Source organism: Rattus norvegicus, chromosome 16 (genome assembly GCF_036323735.1).
Source record: "Rattus norvegicus strain BN/NHsdMcwi chromosome 16, GRCr8, whole genome shotgun sequence".
Classification (NCBI taxonomy): Eukaryota; Metazoa; Chordata; class Mammalia; order Rodentia; family Muridae; genus Rattus; species Rattus norvegicus.
In genome coordinates this window covers 5,890,167-5,913,478 of record NC_086034.1, presented here as the reverse complement: position 1 = coordinate 5,913,478, position 23,312 = coordinate 5,890,167, and the positions used below count along the sequence as shown (strand labels likewise).

Sequence of the window (23,312 nt, the reverse complement as noted above, 5' to 3'; positions counted from 1 at the left end):
GAAAATATCATCCTGAGTGAGTTAACCCAATCACAAACAAACAAACAAAAAACACACATGGTATGCACTCACTGATTAAGTGGGTATTAGCCCAAAAGCTTGGAATACCCAAGATACAATACATAGACCGTGTGAAGCTAAAGAAGAAGGACGACCAAAGTGCGGATCCTCCAGTCCTTCTATGAATAAAAATATTCATAGAAGGAGATAAGGAGACAAAGTGTGGAGCAGAGACTGAAGGAAAGGGCATCTAGAGACTGCCCCCCACCTGGGGATCTAGCCCATGTACATACAGCTACCAAACCCAGACAATATTGTTGATGCCAAGAAGTGCATGCTGACAGGAGTCTGATATAGCTGTCTCCTGAGAGGCTCTGCCAGAACCTGACAAATACAGAGGCGAATGCCAACCATTAAACTGAGAACAGGGTCCCCAATGGAGGAGTTAGAGAAAGGACTGAAGGAGCTGAAATGCAAATTAAAAAATATCCAATAAAAAAATTAAAAAGTGTTTAAAAAAAAACAGGACATACTACAAGAAAGCTTTTGCTTTGGCCTGTTTGTGCTCACCCTCACTAGCTAAATCTATTTTCCAGCTGAGGCAGTCCTTAATGATACGAAAACCTATTTCTTCTGGATTCCAACACATCCTGAAGAGCAGGTGAGCCATCCAGCCGCCTGGACTGAACTACCAACACATCCTTGGTCCTCGAGTGAGAAAACAGCCATTGTTGGACTAGCTAGAGCACAGCCTGTAAGCCATTCTAATAAATCCTCCAGGACCCTGTGCGTGCGTGCGTGCGTGCGTGCGTGCGTGCGTGCGTGCGTGAGTGCGTGCGTGTTTGTATATGTAGCTGTCTTAGGGTTTCATTTCTGTGAAGAGACACCATGTCCAAGACAACTCTTAGCATTTAATTGGGGCTGGCTTAGAGTTTCAGAGGTTCAGTCCATTATCATCATGGCAGAAAACAAGGCATTGTCCAGGCAGGCATGATGCTGGAGGAGCCCAAGGATTCTGCATCTTGATACAAAGGCAGCCAGGTCACTTTTTTTCCATATTGGGTGGAGTTTGACCATAGGATCTCAAAGCTGATCGCCATGGTGATGCACTTCCTCCAACAAGGCCACACTTCTCATGGGCCAAACATACTCAAACTACCACAGTAGCCCAGCCTGTCCTAAAATCCAAGATCCTCATACCTGTCTCTTGTGACATATAGTGGTTTGCTGTATCACCTATTACTAAGTATGTTACTCAAATTCTATACACAATGGACTCTTTTACAGAATACAGTTTAATAAAATATTACTTATATGACAATCAAAGATTATGTCATCTTCTTAAGGAGTTGGACTTTAACCTGCTATTATGGAACTTTATCATGATAAAATCCATTTTGCAAAGCTCTACTTGCCACACTATTTTTGGATAGCTGAACAGGACAGAAGATAGCAGCACCATCTGAAGGCAACATGATAAGACACACTTATCACTGAAAATATTTAATATTTTAGTTCTTCAATAACAATAAACAAAATGAAATTAAATTAGTTTTATCTTGAATGGTCATGTTGGTAGAAATATGACTTTAAAGAGACAGACAGGGGTTGGGGATTTAGCTCAGTGGTAGAGCGCTTGCCTAGCAAGCGCAAAGCCCTGGGTTCGGTCCCCAGCTCCGAAAAAAAAGAAAAGAAAAAAAGAGAGAGACAGACAGATGTGGTCATACATAATGTTAATGTGTGCAGAGGGGCTCAGGCAGGAGGACTGCAAATTCAAGCCTAGCCTCACACAGGGTGGGGCTAAATGAAGGAACCTTGGTCACTCTTGAAGGTTTTAGCAGACTTATTTATTTTTACTTGTGTGTGTGTGTGTGTGTGTGTGTGTGTGTGTGTGTATACGCGCGCGCGCGTGCACGTGCATCTGCATGAGTTCACAAGTACATCATCACAGGTTCCCATGGGCCAAGAGAAGGTCCCAGATCAGACCCTCTGGAGCTGGAGTTACTGACAGCTCTAAGTAATCTGTACCAACTTCAGGTTCTCTGCAAAAGCAGAAAATGCTCTCTAACACCCGAGTCATTTCTTCAGCCCACTACAAGTCTTTTTTAAAGCTTATTATTTATTTTTATCTGTATGAGTGCTTGCCTACATGTATATAGACACTATGTGTTCACAATCACCCGCACATATAAGTAAAATTTCATAATAACAAAAGAATAATTTACAACTCCTTAGCATTTTGAAAACATGTAACTATTCAACTCCTAAAACCCTTAATTCTACAAAATCATTCCCACTATTTATAAATACAGATTTAATATACATCTAAGAAAAGCATTGTGCACAGAGCCAATAATGCAAGCCAATAAGCTTACCTAAATGTTTGGTAGTTTTCTATGAATTCAGAAGTGAGAGGAGAAGGTAGGCTGACTAAGTGTGCCTTTCAGATAGCTGCGGTATGTGCAGCTTTTAACGTATATATTTTATACTTCTGGACAACACTGGGACATCACTGACTGTAATATGACCTTCTATGAGCCAACTGGAACCCCTCAATGAGACCCCCGCCAGCCTATGCCTTTGCTCTCTTAGCAAATCCCATCTTCTACCTTGATGTCGTAAGTAAGTATGTCTCAACCGCTTCGAAAGACAAAGCCGTTGGCTCTTGCACTCTGCTCGACACCTCCAGTTTTCCCATGGGAGGTAAACAGTCCCAGTGCACAAAATTCTGAGACTTCTATTTACATTCCTGCTGTGAAAGTGTAACTAACATTTCATTTTCTTAAAAGAAAATTCTGATTTTTATACCATGGATAAACCTTGAGAACAATATGATAAATGAAATACACTGTACAATTGATTCTGCATATAAAGGTACCTAGAATAGTCAAAATCACGAGCAGAAAATACAGTGCTGGTGCAGAGAGAGATGGAGTCATTGTTGAGTAGTCATTTCACTCTTAGTTCACTTTTAAGAGATAAGGAGACAGATGGAGGCAAAAGTTGCATAAATATGAACATATTTAAGACAGCACTGAACTATACATTTAGAATAGTTAATATAAAATTTCAGGCATTTACTTCTATTTTCTTTATTTGAAGAATAATAAAAATGCACTTGGAATCGGAAAGACGGCCCAGCAATTAAAAGCACTTGCTGTTCTTGCACAAGAGCTGAAGGTGGTTCCCAGCATCCACAGGGCAGCTCAGATCAACCACAGCTCTAGGGACCCAATGCCCCCTGCTACCCCCTGTGGCTCTTGCCTGTACACGGTGAGTACACCTACACTTGGCACAGAATATACATATAAATGCTAAAACGTTTAAGATACCTCAATTATTTTTATGCTCTAGGCAGGGATATGTTATGTGCACCTGTAATGGCTGCTGTCTAGTCATTGTCTAGTCATTCTAAGGTTATTTTACAAAGACACAAGAAAAACCAACCAAAACGGTATCTTGAAATTATGGCTGCAATCTGTTACATATTATTTTTTAACAAGAGAAATTTGTGTATGTGTGTGTTTCACATACATGGTGGGGTGGGGGAGGGGCTGGAGAGCTGGCGCATCAGTTAGGAGCACTTGCTACTCTTAGAGAAGAGCAGGGCTCTCTTCCTAGGACCCACACGGGGGCCTTACGGCCTCCCCAGTCCCAGCACCAGGAGCTCTGAAACTCCTCTGACTTTCTCCAGCAGCAGGCAGGCACGTGGTGCATATACATCCACGCAGGCAAAACGCTCATGCACGTAAAATAAATAAATCTTTAAAAAATATTTTAACTTCTCAAAGGATAAAAACATTAATTTTGACCTCAAACAAAATATTTAAGTAGCTTTAAACTGAACAACAAAAAATAAAAAATAAAAAAAAATTGTATATCACCAAGAAAACTGTTTGAGCTCTTTAAATAATTACTAAATACCTTATTTCACCTTATGTTGTCATTCCAAGTATGTAACCTTGACTACCATGATGGCTAATCTTGGCTGTCAACTTGACTACATCTGGAATCAACTAACACCCTTGCAGCTACACAGCTGTGAGGATTTTCCTATTTGGGGGATGGAGGTTGCCCTCAAGATAGAGTGTCTCTGTGTAATCGAACTCTGGCTGTCTTGGACTTGCTTATGTAGACCAGGCTGGCCTCAAATTCACAGAGCTCTACCTACCTCTGCCTCCAGTGTTCTAGGATCAAAGGTGTGCACCACCATGTCTGACTGAGAGATTTTCCTAACTGGATCATTTGAGGTGGGAAGACTTGGTGCACAAAAAAGACACAAGAAGAAAGCTTTTGCTTTTGCCTGCTTGCCCTCACTCTAGCTTACAAATCTGTCCATCCTCCTGCTGAGGCAGTCTTTGATTATTAGACCCTACTTTGGGATTTCAACATATACTAAAAACCACACCGGGGGGGGGGGGGGGAGGGAGAGGGAGAAGGAGAGGGAGGGGGAGGGGGAGGGGGGAACCTGACAAGACAGCCAGGGCTACACAGAGAAACCCTGTCTTGAAAACCAAAGAAAAGGAAAGAAAAAAGTACTGAAAGATCACCTAAAGACAAGAGAGGGAGCTGGAGAGCTCAGTGATTAAGAATGCTGACTGCTCTTCCAGGTGGCTCACAGCCATCTGTAATGGGATCCAATGCCCTCTTTTGGTGTGTCTGATGGCAGCTACAGTGTACTCATATAAATAAATCTTTAAAAAAAAGACAAAGGGGGTTTAATAAAGTTGGGGATTTTTTGTTGTTTTTTAAATGAATTTTATCTTTAGTTGATTCGAGATTATACCAACCTTGTGTTTATTGTTTTGTGGGGTTTTTGTTTTTGTTTTTGACACAGTCTGTCTATTATGTAGCTCCTTTATAGACCAGGCTGGCCTTCAACTCAGAGACCCGCCTACCTCAGCCTCCCCAGTGCTGAGAGATTAAAGGCACAAAGCACCACACCCCGCCTCTGAACCTGAACTTTTTTTGTTTTTTGGGTTTTGTTGTTGTTGTTGTCCCTGTTGTTGTTGTTGAACAATAATTTATTGAGACCCTCTACAATTTCGAGGTCACTTTCTAGTTCCAGGAAGAGGGATGGGGGCAGGGTGCAGAGCACTGCTCTGTGAGACTCCTGAGGCGGTTGTAATGTCTTCCTCGTACCTGAAGAACACAGTCTGCAGATCCACTGGGTCCCTCTGCCCGAAATTCTCCTCTGAGATCTGGCGCTGCTGAGGAGTGGCTCATAGCAGACACTGAACCACCAGCCAGCTGCATTTGTTGTCCTGGATGTCAGTGCTGACCTTTCCGGTCACACTGGGGTCTGCAAAGAGATCAAGGTAGTCATCCTGGACCTGAAAGAACTCGCCCATCTCCAGCAGGATCTTCAAGGCATTAGCATGCTCCTCCTCCCCATCAATTCCGGCCATGTACACGGCAGCTGTGTAGGCAGGTGGAAAGAGTAGAGGCGGCCTTGTTCTTGACAACATATTTGTACCTCTTTTCAGTGTATCCACCAAGATGCCCATGGCCCTGGGGTGCTGTGATGAGGTCCACAGACTGCCATGTCTCAGCCTGATAGCAGCTCCGTAGACAGCGCTCCAGCAGGTTCAGGGAGTAGGGCTGCTCCCTGCAGCAGAACTTCAGCAGGCAGTAGATGGAGGCTCCAGGAGCAGAGAATTGTTGATGGCTTCTGATACCTGCAGATTTGTGAGTCAAGTGAGTGAGGAATCGTCCATGATGGCATAGGACACGAGGAAGAAAGCCTGGAGCAGTTCTACACCAGCCCACAGTCAGGGCCGGCTGAAGACTCGCTGCATCCTGTTTCCTCGGCTCCACCAGCTCCTGAAAGGCCTGGACAACCATTAGACCCCAACTGTACTTGCCTCCTTGACCTGGGTAATAGCACCCCTATCTCTGGATGTCCCAGTTCCTCCTCAGGCAGCACCTTGACGATGTGGGAGAAGTGCCGGATGAAACTCTGCTTTTCTTGGTTATAAAAGTCCAGTTTCTGGGCCCATTCATTCTGACAGAGGAGCTAAATGCTCTGTGCTTCATGGGGGTTCTCCCGGGGTCCTGCACTTATTTTGGTTGATTTATAATTACTAAATATAGAAGAAATAAATATTCCTTCTAAAATATCTTGACTTTCCATTACATAATTTTTATTTTGTATCTCTTAATAATATTTAACTAATTTGTAGGGAAGATCTCTTGAAAGAATCTCTTGTACTGAATAGAAGCATCACCTGTCAATTAAAAGCTGATTGGCCAATGAGCAGAGGCAAAAAATAGGAGGTGGGAGCTCCAGTAGAGAGAGGATTTCTGGGAAAGAGTCAGGAGTGACAAGGATCTGCCCTGAATTCTGAGGAAGACAGTTCCATAAATCTGAAGGAGAGGTAACTAGTCATGTGGCATGATCTAGACTAGTTTAAACAGGATAACTGAGTTATGAGTTAGCAAAAGAGAGCCAAAGCTATTGGCCTAGGCATTTATTCATATATATTTGAATATATATTCAAATATAACTACACATTTATATTTACTCATATATAAGAAATCTATATCCTTCATGTAATTTATATATGACCTTCATGTAAATATATTAAGTCTCAGCATTTCAGGGAACTTGGGTACAGACGGAAAAGCATAGAATTCAAACTTAGAAAGAATCAGGCTTAGAGCCTAAAATGTTCCAGGTGGAAGGCACGAACAAGCACTCCCTAGCAGGGTCCTGACAGATAGAGGAGTCTAGGCCCAGTGCATCTCACAAGCACAGGTCCTTCAGAAGGAACCAGCACTCTGCAGCCAGGCTAGCAGAAGGCAGTCGGCTAAGCAAGGACCATGAGCTAACTCAGCGCCAGAGCTGCTCCACGGTCTCTCTCAGATGGGAGCCTAGGACACCACAGCTGAGGCTTCTCCCAAGCATGTCGTGCATGGTCCAGAGAAAAGTCAAAAGCCCGTTTGAGAGAGCTTCCCTGTCCAACTCAGGCCCATGATGCAAAGCCTACAACTGCCCAGAGTCACACTGAGTACTGACTTGAGTAGGACAGAGCCAGCAGCCAGCAGCCTTCCTGACATATTTGCTGACTACAGACGTGTGAAAATGGTGGGAAAAGCTGAAAAGTCAACAGACTTGGTAGATACTTGGGAGAAAATATTGTCTATGTTTAAAATGGGAGAAAAAGCAATGATAGAGCTCACTTGGATCCTGTATAACTTTGTTCTGATTATCATCATGCAAATAATTACACGTTCAATAATGATTGTAGTTGCAAATATTCTCTTTAAGATCAGAATAAAGCAGACTTAGAGAAAGAAAAGACAAAGAAGATGGAATGCTAGACTGGAGGCCATAGAACAGAGGTTGGAGGATTCTTCAAATCAGAAAGGAGAATCTTCAAAATAATCCAATCTGAAACCTACAGCAACAGCAGAAAAGGTAGTTGCAGGTGAGAAGAAGCCACAAATGCTTGAGGAATTAGAATAGCAACCCACAGAGATGCAAAGTGCTGAGTTAAAAACACGACTCTGTTTAACGATGCACTCTAGAGCATCATATAATAGTTTATATGTTTCAATATAGAGTTTAACATTTTTAAATAGGTACATGTGTTGGTATACTATACAACTGATGTATGTTCAGAATTCTAAGAGGCTTCTGCCTTAAATTCTGAAAAGGATGATTCTGAGAATACACATTTATTAGAGATGGTGGCTTGCTTGGAGATGTGTTTACAGACTGAAACGGATAATTCTTTAACATAGGTATCCATTAGAATACGACAATTATTTAGATGTTATGGCATAAAACATGTTATAGATACATCTTACAATCATACAGGTCAAGCAATCATGGGGAGATCGAATCGGACTGTAAAGGAACTGATCATAGAACAGAAGGGGATATGGAATCTCCCAGAGATAGATTAAATAATGCTTTATTGATTTTAAATGTTTAAGTGTTAATGAGATAGATAATACAGCTGTTGAGAGATACTGGATTATGAAAGACTGAACTAAATCAGCCGGTTTATCTTCAGGATGTGCTAACTTCAAAAGGGAGGGAAGGAAATGTGTTGTGCTGGGGGAGAGGTTTTGCATCTTTTTTCACGGGGGGGGGGGAGCTGTGGATTCTATCCAAATCGATAAAAGTTAGATTTGATGTGGGAGACCCTCTGAAGAGCCTGACTGCACCCAGGAAGGAAGAAATCATGAAGACCAACGAAGCAGGTAACTTGTATCACTGATTCCCCTACGTGGGAACAGCTCTGAGACTTGCTGAATCATGAAAATGTCTCCAGACAAGACTTCAGCTATACATGGCTAATAAATCTTGTTGGCTATAGAATCCACAGGACTTATCATGGCATTCCTTCAAATGGCATAGATTAAAAAAAAAAAAAAAGACCTGCTAGGACAGAGAGCAGAGAATCTTTAGATTAATGTGCACGTTGCACATTCCACACGTGTTATTGCAGGAATGTATATTACCTGTGAGAGCTTTATGTTTACAGACACGGTGAAGTCCAGGCAGCCCTGACAAGATGTACCCTTGGGGATGTTAAGACACTGAGACATATTTATTCCAGCATCCTGCTTGATCCTACGTTAAGACTGCCTCAGTGCTGTTTTCTCAAAATTCTACATCTGGGACAATTTCAAACTGACTAGCCTAGATCACCCAGCATCACAGACCGTTTTGAGTCAGGACCTCAGTTAAGCTCTGAACTTTCTCAGAAAGCAAAGACTGGACAGCAAACGCTACAGCTTTCTTAAGACTGAGCAACATCCCAATTCTTAAGGGGGCTAGGACAAAAGGAAAACGATGCCCCAAATCAACAGGAAGCCATTTTAAGAGAATGATACCCCTTCCCAAAAGGCAGGATAGATGGTTTTGGTCGTTCCACAGTTTATCATTGTTATTGGGGGGGGGCGTTGTTTGCAAGTTGTTATAGTCTTAGACAGGGGAGGAAACAAAATAAGGGAGGTTAGATTCAGGGATTTCTTTCTCTCCTATCTAGTGCTATGGGGAAAGGGGGATGAAAGGATGAAAGAAAAAGAGGGATACAGGAACGATAGGATGAAAGGGTAGATTATTGAACCTACCTTTAGATCAAAGAATATCAACAAGTCAAATAATTTTACATTGATACGGTCTTTGTATATTAATACAGATTTAGGATCATATTTTGCTACAACACACTATGTATATATGTTTAACTCTTTTTTAAGGTATTGTACCTATATAATGTGACTTTCTAGTCCTTGAATGCTTCTATTGCAAACTGTTTAGGATAATTAGAATATGCAATCTGGTAATCAGACAAACAAACTGATCATCATTAGATAGTACTCTAGTTAATTACAGAAATGTTTCCAAGGTTGAACAGAGAGTAAATAGCTAGAAACAAGCAACATTTGCCTATTCAGATATACTATAGATAGACGAATGGTCTTCAAAAACCTCAGAGAGCTACAGAATATGACATTTAAAGATGTTTTATTAATAAAAGGCCTATTTTGACAATGAGACAAGTCTGCTCCTAGCTGCACCCCCGTTCTACTTCAGAGAAGATAAGCATCAAAGAGCCTCCATATGGAGTTTGCCTCAAATATGTGGCAAACTAGCTGTTTGGCCAGTAAATTGCCCTTGCTCCAACTGCAGACAGAATGTCATTCAAACTGTGAAAACAAGACACAGGGAAGTCAACTGCTAAGCTTTGCCAAGACAAGGTAAGCAGTCCTTCATATGCCCTGCTTCACAAAAAAACCTGTCAGATCTTCTGGGCCAGAAGGCTAAAGATGATGCTCTGACAACACAGAGAACGTTTAGAGGACTGTCCAGGCGTCAGCTTGTCATGTCTATAGTTCAGAAGCTGCTTACCTGCAGTGTCTGCATGCTCAGTAATATTTATTCCTCCTCAGGCCTCTGATGGGGTTGAAGATTATATACAGTCCCAAAATTTAGCTTAAGTTGTTTAGGATTTAGGGAAATGTTTTAAGGTCTAAGATGTTTTTAGGTTGGTAATGCAAGTTGCGACAGATTGATTTAGGTACAGAACTCTCAACTCACCAAGATAGGCTAGATATTAGAATACCTTCTCCAAGATCTGCATATATATATATGGGCTACTCACTATGAATGTAATCTTACCTGATAGTTTTCATAACTGTTATTACTGTTTAGTTTATTATTGAAAGAGAAAGAGCCTTTTGTTGGACTAAAGGAGGAATATAGAGAATCTCTCGTATTGAATGGAAGCATCACCTGTCAATAAAAGCTGATTGGCCAATGAGCTGAGTCAAGAAAAAGGAGGTGGGAGTTCTGGCAGAGAGAGGAACTCTGGGATAGAGTCAAGTACACCAAAGATTCCCCAACCTCTGAGAGAGATGGTCGCGTAAAACTGAAGGAGAGGTGACTAGCTACATGGCATGGTTTAAACTAGTTTAAAAGGATAACTGAGTTATGAGCTAGCAGAAACAAGCCAAAGCTGTTGGCCTAGGATTTATTCATATATGAGAAGTCTCAGAGTCATTTTGGGGAACTTGGGCACAAATGGGAAAGTCTGTGGTTACAATCATTTTCACATCCAATTGAAAAGATTGATAATTTTTCTTTAACAGTAACATGTTCTATTGCATTTTATTTATTTATTTATTTATTTTGGTGATAAATACAACTGTTAGGTCTCATTAACGCAGGATAGAAAGACAAGGAAATGGTGAGAATGATAAGGAAAAGGATCCCTCATCCGAGTCTGGTCCATGTCTCTTACCAAGAGAAAACAAGAATTTCAGTACAACTACCAACTGCTAACATAGAAATAAGATTCCTTTCATATGCAGATACTTTGTTAAAATGTAAACAAAAACAGACTAGAAGAATAATTATATATAAATCCTCAGGGACTTCCCATTATCAGAAAAGGTGTTACTGTGCAGGGAGTAGTAGCATTTCTAACATGGTACACAGTGCTGCATGTGTCAGTTGCTTTTTTATGTTTTGTTTAGTATATAGAAAGAGGTTAGCTACTAAACTGATTTGGGGTAGATAGAATAATTAAGGAATATCTGCTCTGTGGAAAGGATTAGGTTTTGGAATGAGGTGATATTTAAAGGTTTTTTTGTTTGTTTGTTTGTTTTTAAGACTCTTGCTAAAACTTCTGCAGTGGGCTGACAAGATGGCTCAGTTGGTTAAAAAGTCCGATTCATGAGATGAAGAGATGCCTCAGAGGTTTAAAACACTGGGTGTTCTTCCAAAGGACCCAGGTTCAATTCTCAGCACCTATATGGCACCTCACAACTGTCTATAACTCATCTAACACCCCTCTGTGGACTCCCAAGGGTACCAGACATACGTGCTGTTCATGGACATATATGCAGGCAAAACACCAATACACATAATAAAATAAAATTTTAAATATTATTTTAAAGACACTTCAAGTGGCAATGTGGGGGGTATTATCTATAATCTTGGAGGTCCTGTGGTGAAATGGTAGGCAGAAAGGACTGGAGAGATGATGGCTCAGCAGTTAAAACCACTCACTATTCTTGACACCAAACAGGGTCCCACAGCTCACAGTGGCTCACAGCCATCTGTGACTTCAGTTCTAGGAAATCTGATCCCCTTTTCTGACCTCCACCAGCACCAAGCATTCATGTGGTACACATGCCTATATGCAAGTAAAACATTCATTCATATAAAATCAAATAAATAAATCTAAAAACAAAAACCCAAAATGGAACAAGTAAACAATTAGTTTGACAAACTAATTAGATGACAAACAAAAAATTAGTCATCTGACCTCCACACATGCCCACAGTCACCCCCCCAAAAAAAAGCTGAACAAACAAGAACAAAAAAACTTAATGAAAAGAAACTTTTCTTTCTTTCTTTTTTCCTTTTCAAGACAGGGTTTGTCTGTGTACCCTCAATCTGTAAACCAAGCTGGTCTCAAACTCAGAGACCACCTCCTCCTCCTGAGTCCTGGGATTAGAGGAATGAATCACCACCATCCAGCAGAAAACTTGGAGGAAAGTCTATTTTTCTCTTTAATAACTTGTTCTTATTCTTTTTACCATCACTTCTGAAAACCTTAAACATGAATTTTCAACAACCTAACCTCCACTTTTCTGTTCGTAAATCATTCCCCAGTGGGGCTGGTGTCACGTGAAGTACAGTAGCAGCCTAACAAACCCACTCCCTAAAGTAAACTCCCAGACACTTGCAAGCAGCTTAACAACTGCTATAAAGGGGAACTGCGTTCAAATATCCAAATGGGTACAAATTGTATTCATGGAAAGAAAAACATTCTGCCATAGCAAATCTGCGCCATTTGCCAGGTACATTTTTAAAATTTCACTGAAATCGCTATAAAATATTAGCTATCAGCCAAATAACGCCATAAAGTCCGTTTAAATTTCTAAAATGGAAAATTTAATATAATATTTAGCATTCGGTTCCTGTATAGATGATATGTTGTATTTGTCACTTAATATGACTATAACATCATAAGGCTATAATAAAAAGTCAATGAAGTTTCATTTGTTCATCTTTTCCATAGACAAGCAATTCAAATGACATCTACTACACCACATTTCTAAAACTAAGCCCAGTCTAGTTATCACTATGAAAGCAAAGGGCACCCTACACACATTTGAGCAAGCGAAGATTTATGCACTTTGGTGGTGGCTTGGTTTTGTACAGTCTGGGTTGGTTTTTTAAGTCACGGTCTCACGTAGCCCATGATAGCCTAAACCTCACTGTGTAGTGGCATAGGATGGCTTTGAATTCCTGATCCTTCTGCTTCCTAAATGCTGGCTTTGCAGGCCTATATCATGACGCCAGGATGCCAAAGCTTTATTTTTAACATTTATTTTTAAATCTCTGTGTGTATATTTGTGAGCACACACACGGCAAAGCATTTTTTACAGGGAAAAACCATGGTTCCTAAAGAAACAAATATTAAAGAAAAGAAAGTCCCTTTTGTATTTTCTGTTTCTTATATATGTCCTCAATCGCATCACAAAGATTCAGCAGTTTTTATAATGAAAAGTTAAGAATTCAAAAGGGGGGGAAAGCCTCAGAAAACTCACGCAGTTCATCAATGGTGTCGAAATCACTGTGTATTCTATTAGTTCTTGAAGCTGTAAACATCGAATGAAATGACCAGATTTAAATTAGTTGTTGGCCCATCAACATGCTGGTTAGAGGGAAAAAGGCCTTTGACTTTTGTGGAATATTCCACATAAATCTCTAACATGGGTAGTAAACCATTCCAACTTTCAATTACACAAGATGTCTTTGCAGGGGGTTGGGGATTTAGCTCAGTGGTAGAGCGCTTGCCTAGCAAGCTCAAGGCCCTGGGTTCGGTCCCCAGCTGGGGGGGGGGGTCTTTGCAGACCAAAAAGGAAAAAAAACGAACAAACCCAGGAGCTTGCAAGAAACTAACAAGATAAACATTCGCTTAGACTCTAATATGGACACATTGAAAGGTATTTGGGAGATAGTAGCAAATTACTGCAGCCTTTACTTCCACTGGATATGTAAAACCCAACTTTTTGGTTAGTGTTCTAATAAAAAAAAAGTGGCTTTAATAAAATGGACTTTATAAAAACCACAGCTGACATAATTTTTATTTATAGTTTGTTCTTGCTTTTACTGTTAAGACCTTTAATGAGTTGACAAACCAGGTGTGCATCCTACATGCATAAATCAAGTTAACGCCTGTCATTTTAAAGGTCTTTAAAGCATTATACCCATATTATTAATTCACTGGACTCTTTAAAAAATCAATTTTCATTCAATTTTCTTTGCAAACTCTAGGCTTAACAGAATTAATTCATCTACTGACAGCTTTAACTCTAACTTGTTCAAAAATTCATAATTCTTCCTTCAAACCTACTCTCTACAAATATATCTGTATCCCAAAATGTGTAATGATAAAACATAACGGACTATGACCATAAAGACTCCCTGAAACCACAATCCTAACACACCAAAACTGCTCAGTTAAAAATGTCCTTATGGCCACTAAACTCAAAGGTCAGAGACTTAAGACCCTGTACACACTGGAACCCTACACCAGTATAAAAACACAGCATCCTGGCACCTGCTAGTCTTCCATAATTGATACTGCTCCTTTCACATTCTAAAGGGTCCTGCTTGGAGGCAAAATTCATTGGTTGTGTCAGAAGTCAGATTGGTGGCTGCCTTGGGGAAGGGGCAGGTGTTTACCTTTGGTGGTGGTGGTGGTGGTGGTGGTAATCTGGAAATGTTCTGTATCTTAATATGTATATAGCCAGCAAGGCAAATGCATGTGTAAAACAAGGCTGGACTATCCTCTGGGATTTCATTGTTAAACTTTGAAAGGTATACCTTCTTAAGTATATTGAAATGCCTTCTTTAAAAGCCTAGTTCACAGAATTATTCTGGATTTAGCTAACAAGATGGCTTTTCCAATCTTTTTATAAGGACACGTATTTGTGAGTGATTTTATGTAGATAGAACCTTTCAAAACTTACTTTTTTAAAAATCTCATTTTAAGAAATCTCCAAATTTTAGAACTAAAAGCATGGTGATCTATTTATTCTACTTTTGCAAATAACAAGGGAGATCAAAAGCTACACTGGGTAAGACACCTACCCCGAGATAAGGCCGCTTGTCAATGGCAACATAATAACTTTATAACACAACTGTTTCCTTATCTCAGCCCCCACCCCCACCCCAGTTCCAAATAGCTGTTATGTTCCTTGGCATTGCAAACAAATCTGAACTCTGAATCTACCTGTGGCCTGGAAGAGTTCAACATTTGCTGCGCGTTAACAGGCCCCAACGGGTACTTAAGAAAACACATTCATCTTCCTCCACCCCATCTAGAGAGCCGACACAACAACAGTTACATGCTCGAAGCATTCATTCTGCTTCAGATGAAATAAAGTTAAGTCTGACATCTTAAAAATCGTGGTTCAGGAGAGGTCATACTCAGATATTGACAAAATCCATTTAACTTCCTTCAGATCTTTTTTGAGGAATACAGGAATCACAAGACGCCACTTGGGGCCAGTAACTGCTTTGAGTGACCCGCGGGGAAGAGCGAGCGCCCACCAAGTTAAAAAAAAAAAAAAAAAAAAAAGCCCTACTTGAGACGGGAGCGTCCCACCCCACTGCACCGCAAGCTCTAAAGATGACCTGGCTTTGACAGCTTAGTTTGAGACCCCACACGAACAGCTGGCATCTCGGGGGGGAGAAACTTAACACGACGTATATCCTTTCCGCGGGAATTTATTTCTGGTCTCACAAGGCTTTTCTGCTCCGCAAAGAGCAGGCCTTGCTTCCCAGGACACAGGGCTCGTCCCTCCAGCCGTCTTTACAGCGAACAAAACAAGACTTGGGAACAGAAAACGAAACGGTCACGGACCTGCCCAGCGGCCTCGAGACGCTAACCAGGTCCGCGCAGGGGGTCGGGCGGCGATGCCTCCCCAGGCGAAGCGCCTAGGAGGCCGGAGCCACCGGTTGCGGCGGAGGCTTAGACTCTCGGTCACCGCGCTGCTGCTGCCTGGGCCCTGCGAAGTTGAGCGGCCGCGCGGGCTGCGGGTTCGCGCCCCGCCCGGAGCGAGCCCGGGGGGGCGGGTCCGCGGGGGCTCGGCGGGAGGGCGCTCGATGGGGGCAGGGGACTGGAGCCTGCAAGTTGGGCGCCCGCTGCCGCCACCCGGCCACTTTGGCCTCTCGCGCCCAGCTGGGCTGACGCGCGCCGCTCGCCCGTTCTCTCTCCCGGCGCCGCCGGCCTCCGCCGCGGCCGCGAGGTGCCCGGGCGCGTCCCCGCAGCCCCCGCCGGCCGACGCGCCGAGACTCGGGATCGCGCCAGGCCGCGCGCGGGCGCAGCGTCCCCCCCCCCCACACACAGCCGTACCCCCGCCCAACGCGCCGCCGCCGCCCGTTGGCGCCTCAGCCCGCGCGCCCGCCGCCCGCCGGCTCCCGGCGCTTCCCGCTGGCAAAGTTGCTGGGCCTCTTCAGGAGGGCGCCGCACCACCCCTCAGGCCGCCGCGCGGGAAGGCCCAGCCGGCCGCCCCGCTTTTTTACCTGACGGGAGTTTTCGCGCGCGCGCTTGCTCGCTCTCCCTGCTAGCTCGCACGCTCGCTCGCTCGTTTTCTTTCTTTCCTTCTTTGCGCTCGCCCGCGCGAGGCGCCTTTTCCGCTCGTACTGCTCGCGCCCTCCTTCCTGCTGGGCCCGGCAGAGCGGGGCGGCCGGCAGCTCTCCCCGCCCCCCTGCACCCGCGCTCCGGCGGAGGCGGCGGCGGCGGCGCTCCGCGCTCCGACTCATTCCAATATGGCACGGACGCAAGGCGCATGCGCCCGCGCCCCCCCCACAACCCCCCAGCTCCGCGGTCCTCCCGGCAACCCGCGCCCCTCGCCTCTCGCGCGTGGCACTCCCGACCTGGCCTCCCCGCGCCCACCGACTCGCGGAGCTGGTGCTGCATGGGAGACGACGCGTCCGTGGGCCCGGGTCCATTACCCGCCGCTTTTCTCGGGTCCCCTGTCCGCACCTCGCCGAAGACACCCGCGAGGCCGTGGCGCTGGGCGGCGCGGCGTGGGCCTCTGATCCCCGACGGCGCCATGGACCGAGCACGGCTTGGAGACGCGTCCTCGGGTTCCGGGGGCGAGTCCTGGCCCTGCTTGGATTCTGGAGAGAAAGACCTCACCTCGGCTTCTGGACAGAGCGGCTCGGAACCCGGCTAAGTCCCTGATCCATCCGTCCCGGGCGAAGCGCGCCACTGTAGCCCGCACGTGACCACCTCGAGCAAGATGGTATTAGCAGAGAGGCAGCAGCCCTGCAGGTCCCTAAAGGGCGCGTGCTGCTGCCGAAGGAGCTGCGCCCGCCGGCCGGGCCACGTCGCGAATCCTTCACGTCTTTTGACATCTAGCAAAGCACTCTAGTGCCCGTCTACTGCGTCGGACTCGAACGCCTTCGGAGAGGCGCTTTGTAAATCCGTCTTCTTGCTGCAAAGGGTGACCTAAGAACTTCAAAGAGAAGAAGAGAAGCTCAAAAATGCTGTGAATCAGCCTCGAATCCGAAGGTGCCCGCGGGCAGCTACCTTTGGCGACTCCTCCCTTCTTCAGCACGCACAGGTGTCAATAGGATGCACACCCACCTGCTCCGGAAAGTTCCCGCAGAAGAAGATCCCAGCGCCAGTGGGACCCGGGAGCGCCAATGAGGCCAGACTCTCCAGCCTAAGATGCCCTCAGTCATGGCTTCTACTAAAGGAAGGCTCCTGTCTTTGAGAGAAGAGGAGGCGCCCCCACACAAACACACACACCAATGTCTTGGGGTGTTCACATTAGGCATCTTTCTCTTGTTTTGGGGCAACCCTGGGAAATATGCACATTACAAACTCCAGATAATTTTTCTTTTTGTAAGTGTAAGCACCATTGAAAAGACAAAGTAACAGGAAAAAAGGAATGTAAAAAGAATATTCAATGATTGCTACACAATTTGAGTCCCCCCCCCAAAAAAACTTCTACATAGATACTTACCTTGACGTGCTTGCAAGCACACATTTTCTGTTTTTGATACTTTAACTAACATGTTTTGTTTGCATGATCTTTTTTTTAAGATATACGGTTCCTACTTGGGGGGTGTTTAATTTCATTGCAGTTATCTGCTAACACATCCAGGCGGTCCACAGTCGAGATGAGTTTCTAGGAGTGGGAAAGTTTTCAGGTGGGAAACTGTGAATGGCCTGTCGCCCCAGTTCTTTCACCAGCAGGGAACAGTGTAAGGAATGTAATGCACATTTCTAAACACCGAGTGACATCTTTTCTCCCCGACATTAATGATGCCTAGTGATGGTTTGAAGTTACCTTATTTGGCAATTCTTGGATGACTAAACATTCAAAATTTCCCCATTTGCTCTCTGTATTTCCCCTTCTGTACATAACCTGTTGTTCATATCCATTGTCTTGAGTTGAATCTCTTCTCATGTAAAAAAAAAAAAAAAAAAAAAACCTTTAAAAGATCTTTCACTTTTGTTATTATGGGAATGTTGCCCCTAACTGATACTCTTTCACTTTTGTTATTATGGGAATGTTGCCCCTAACTGATACTCTTTCACTTTTGTTATTATGGGAATGTTGCCCCTAACTGATACTCTTTCACTTTTGTTATTATGGGAATGTTGCCCCTAACTGATACTCTTTCACTTTTGTTATTATGGGAATGTTGCCCCTAACTGATACTCTTTTGTTTTAGTTTACAGTTCACCTGTCATTCTAGTCCTCTGGATGTTTTTGTTTTTGTTTTCATTGTGGAATGTTTTCATTGTCAAATGCTAACAAAATGAGCTTTCATGCACCTGTCTACTTGGATAATTTCTTTGCATATTTTATTCTATGATCACCTGTCCAATTTTATTTCTGCTGTTTTGGAGTAAATAGATAAAAAATGTAGACCCAGTTTTCCTCCTCTATTACAATGGTTATTGTTTATGCAGTCACCATTTATTAAATAATTCTCCCCTTGGTCTTTGCTTAGCAAAACCTACTTTTTTGCTACCTTTGCTTTTGGCTTGTGTGTTTCAGAATCATCCAGTTCCTCCAGCAGACCTTGATTTCAGCAAACACTGTATGGTTATAACTGTCGGTTCTTTGAAATAGTTTTCACATCTCACAAGGGTCGATTTCTACCATGAAAACTTGTTTTTTAAATAGGGTTTACATGCCCATACACATTCTCGGATAATTATATAAGGGAGAAGAGCATTGGTTTCAGGGCTGGGGAGACAGCTCAGCAGTTACCCGTGCATACTGCCCTTGCAGGAGACCCAGGTTCAATTCCCAGTGCCTACATGGAGTTCACTACTGCCTGTACTTGAGCTCCAGGGAATACAGTGCCTCAGACACCAACACTCATGTTTTTTTTAAACAAATCCCTTTAATCCCAGTATTTAGGAGTCAGAGGTAGGCAGATCGCTGGTCAACAGAGTGTTTTCTAGACTGCCAAGACTACACTGTAAAACCCAGTCTCAAAAAAAAAAAAAAACCCAAATAAGTAAATAAATAAATACATAAATAAATAAATCTAAAAAGAAAAAGGAACATGGGCTTTAAGAGTAAACAAGGTTTACTTGTTCAGCCCTGTGACCTGAAGTTACCGCCCAATCAGGCCTTACAATTGGGGTTTGTAAATGGGGATCTGAGTAGTGCCACCTCACAAGTTCAATGGCTGGCACATAGTAAGTGCTTAACGTTCGTGACTGTTGTTAATCGTGTTCTGTTCCAAAGAAGTAAATGTATGAAAACGGCACAATGAAACCCATTTCTCTGTACACTGACACTTATAATGATGGTAGTAATATTAATTGTATCCAAAGTTGGTGGGTGATACTAGTAGTAGTAGTAGTAGTAGTAGTAGTAGTAGTAGTAGTAGTAGTAGTAGTAAAGTTGTAGCTGGACGTAGAGCTGTATGGCCTGCAGTTCCAGCACCCGGAGATCCCAGAAGGAAAGCCATGAGCTCAGACTAGCCAGGCCTACATAGAAAAACTCTATCTTAAAAAAAAGAAAAATAAAAAGGGTGGGAGAGATGGCTCAGAGGTTAAGGGCACTGACTGCTCTTCCAGAGGTCCTGAGTTCAGATCCCAGCAACCACATGGTGGCTCACAACCATCTGTAATGGGATCTGACGCCCTCTTCTGGTGTGCATGAAGACAGTCACAGTGTACTTATATATAATAAATAAATAAATCTTTAAAAGAAAAAGAAAAAAAAAACATGTGGACCAAAAGGGGTGGCACAGGCCTTTATTCCTAGCAATCAGGAGGCAGAGGCAGGCAGATCTCCATTCATTTAAAGCCATCCTGGTCTATATGGCAAACTTCAGAACAGCCAGTGCTAGCTACATGGAGAGACCCTATGTTTTCCCACCCCCCCCCAAAAGTGTTGCAACTGACATGGAATTGCATTAATATAGGAACTGATTCTGACATAAAATATTCTATAATGAGCTGGAGAGATGGCTCAGAGGTTAAGAGCACTGGCTGCTCTTTCAGAGGTTCTGAGTTCAAATCCCAGCATCCACACAGTGGCTCATAACCATCTGTAATGAGATGTGTAAAAATATCTACAATCGTCTTCTGACCTGCAGGCATACCTGCAGCCAGAATGCTGTATACATAAATAAATAAATCTCTAAAAAAAAATACTCTAGAACATTTCACGTTTCCAACCAGGACTTATGCTGTCTTTCTGTTTATTCAAATACAAATTTTCAGAAGCCAACTCTCTTGTTGCTTCTGATATTTCTCCACTGCTCACATCACGACTCCTAATGAAGACGGTAAGGAGCCACAAGGAACTGCTTAAACTACTATTCGAACACCTGTCTTTTGTGCGCTCGCGTGTGTGTGTGTGTGTGTGTGTGTGTGCGCGCGCGCGCACGCACATGTACCCCTTCCAAGGTCCCTGTAGGTGGGCTATGTATGCATTCCCTATAGCAAACTAGGAGCTTTCAAGCCATCCTTGATAGAGACAGAGCTAGGCCACAGGGCTGCCAGTTCCTTAACTCTTTAAAACCTTTGTATATATACTGGGGGTGGAGGGGGGTGCCACAACACCCATATAGAGGTCAGAGGACAACTTAGGGAGTTGGTTCTCTCCTTCGATTGTGTAGATGTTAAGGCCTGAATCAAATCATGAGGCTGGTAGCACCATTACTCACTGGGCTCCCTCACCAGCCCCAGGTCCGCCTGGGCAGCTTGGATTGGGGGTGAGTTATGGAAGAGGCACATGGGGACAGGGGTAACTTTTGGCAGCATGGATTGTGGACATGATGCCCTCCCCACAAAGGTTCTGTGAGGTTTCCTGATGCACTTTGTAGAATGCTGAGAGGCTCACTTCATGACGCTGAGAGTGGCCCCACCTGCCTTCCCTTGTCCCACTCTCTCTCTGCTCTGCTGCTTGTGGTTACCAGCTTGATCCCCAGGGGTATCTGCACCAATCTCCTTTCCCTTCCGTGAGGATGCCTCAGACCTTCCTACCCCAGGGCACTGGGTCCCTCTCTGTCCCGCCTCCTGCACCCCCCCTCCGCATAGCTACAACCATCTCATTGTTCCAGTATCTCCTTAATGAAGTAATTTCCTTAGGCCTCTGCCTCCTTACTCACCCACATATGTGAGCCAGACCTCCCCCATCTCCCTCCCTCCCTCCCTCCCTCTCTTCTTCCTTCTCTCGGTCTCTGTTCATTCCTTGCCAGTGTCTACCTGCATGGTTCTTCGCCTCTCTCCATTGCTCCTCCTAAAAGAAAAGACATGTTTGGCTCACACAGGCCTGACCCCCCAAGAGGCAATGGTAGATAAGATAGCTAGTGTGCTAAATGGTGGCACCTCAAAGCAGAAACTGTGCTGGGCATTAGTGGTGCATGCTTTTAATCCCAGCACTTGAGAGGCAGAGCCAGTCAGATCTCTGAGTTGAGGCCAGCCTGGTCTACAGAGTGAGTTCCAGGACAGCCAGAGAAACCCTGTCTGGGAAAATCGGAGAGGCAGGGAAGCAAAGACTGCCATGCCCGAAAGGATCCTTCACAACCCCCAGCTTGGTCTCTCCTCACAGGTTCTGTGTGGTGACCTTCAGTAACTACCATGCTCTCGATGACCAAGGGGTCTCGACCTTTTTCCATTTTATGCAAACCTCTCTTCCCAAAGCTGAGTCTACTCATAGGCAATACCTAACAAGTTGGAGCCTTGTATCAAGTGAGAGTGTGAAGTCTGGACCCAAGGAACTGAGAGCACCCTGGTCCATCAAATCCTTCGAAACTCAAGACCCTCAAGCCTGCTACGATCTGCTGCCAACAACCAGAGGTTCACCGCTGGCACTGGCCAATCAGCTCCCTGTAATCACCCCCCCCCCCAGAGAGGCAGATCACATAGTGACTCCCCGTGGCCAGTCACACGTGGCCAATTGCAGGTGATTGTTACCAAAAAGTCTTGCTGATGCCCCGATGTCTTGGATGTCCCTGCTGCCCTGGAAGTCACAGGCCATTGCTAAGTGACCTCTAACACCTTCCCTACTCCATATCCTTGGCTTGGCACCTGCGAACATGCTGACACCCCCACTTTCTGCACCCCGTGAATGGGAGAGTAATAGGATTGGTGATAGAGAGCTTTGCGTCAAGAGCAGATCCAGTCAGATTTCCTCAGACCTTTGGCGGAGCTCTCCTTGTGGGAGCTCCGTTTCCTCATCTCTGTGGCAAGGGATGAAACCTCCTACCTTGCCAAGCCGTGGGAATCCAAGAACAAAATGTTTATAATCATTCTTCAAACTATAAATCACAACAGAATTAAGTAATTGCCTTGAGGGACCGAGGACATAGGTCAGTGGTAGCTTTTCCCAAAGCTCTGAGCTCCCTTTCAGCGCTGCAGCTGAGGAGGGGAGGAGAGGAGGAGGAAGGAGACGGGGAAGGAAGGAGGGAGAGAGAGACCTGAGGTGAAAGGGGAACTCTGCTTGCCTCTCTTCTTTCTAAGGTACTTCTCTTGCTCTGTCCCCAATCAGTTACCTTGGCCCAGGCGCAAGCTCTCTGAGTCTATTTTCTGTCCTTGAGCACCACAAGCCCAGTGAGCCCCAACTTTGTACCCACAGCCCCCCCCCTTGTATTGGGGACATCGAGAGTAGTTTCATATACACAGGAATCTCTTTTACTCTTTAGCCCACCCTGGCCTCACGTTCTATGTAAAACTAACTGGTAAGGGGCTGGGATCTGGGCGATAGCTCAGTTGGGAAACTCACAAGTCCTTGAGTTTCACAGCCAGAACCCGTATAAAAAGCCAGGGGCAATAGCACGCACTTGTATTCGCTGTGCTGGAGATATGGCGACAAGGGATCGCTGGGCCTAGGGATCACTGAGTTCTAGGCTCGTGAGAGAATGTCTTTTTAAAAGCCAGGGAGAGGGCCCAAAGGTTAAAGATGCTAGCTGCAAACCCCGGAATCCACATAAAAGTGGAAAGAGAAAACCTGACATAATTGTCCTCTGAATGCCACACATACACAGTAACATGTGCGTCCCTTGTGTGTCACGTCCACCCACAATAATAAATTCATGCATTTGCCAATTGATTAAATTAAATACGAACCCAGGTAGATGTTGTCCTCTGGCCTCTGTACACACATGTGCCTGTGTACACATATTCATCTACATATACCTCTCCACACATACACATGTACGCACATGAAGTGAATTTATTTTCTCTGGAATATTATCTGGGTTAAATAGCACGAGAAATGGTGCGTGATAGAGACACAGACTAGCAGCTCCCATGGAGTCGTGCCCCACCAGCACAATCACCACA

At 44.3% G+C, this 23,312-nt stretch overlaps 1 protein-coding gene and 1 pseudogene across 11 annotated transcripts in view; both read right to left on the bottom strand.

Annotated features, from left to right (window-relative positions):
- Window positions 1-16,793, bottom strand: part of Sfmbt1 (Scm-like with four mbt domains 1) — a 119,626-nt gene extending 102,833 nt beyond the window's left edge. For 4 of the 11 annotated variants that reach the window (XM_039094800.2, XM_063275678.1, XM_063275675.1 and 1 more), the window contains exon 1: window positions 15,402-15,685. The gene's annotated coding sequence lies outside the window, so the exon portion shown is untranslated. Of the gene's footprint in view, window positions 1-15,401; window positions 15,686-16,063; window positions 16,204-16,682 lie in introns of those variants that run through there. The other 7 variants (XM_008771006.4, XM_039094801.2, XM_063275676.1 and 4 more) reach the window with 5 other exon arrangements.
- On the bottom strand, window positions 5,052-15,395 carry Fdps-ps1 (farnesyl diphosphate synthase, pseudogene 1; annotated as a pseudogene).
- Window positions 16,794-23,312: the final 6,519 nt, after the last annotated feature.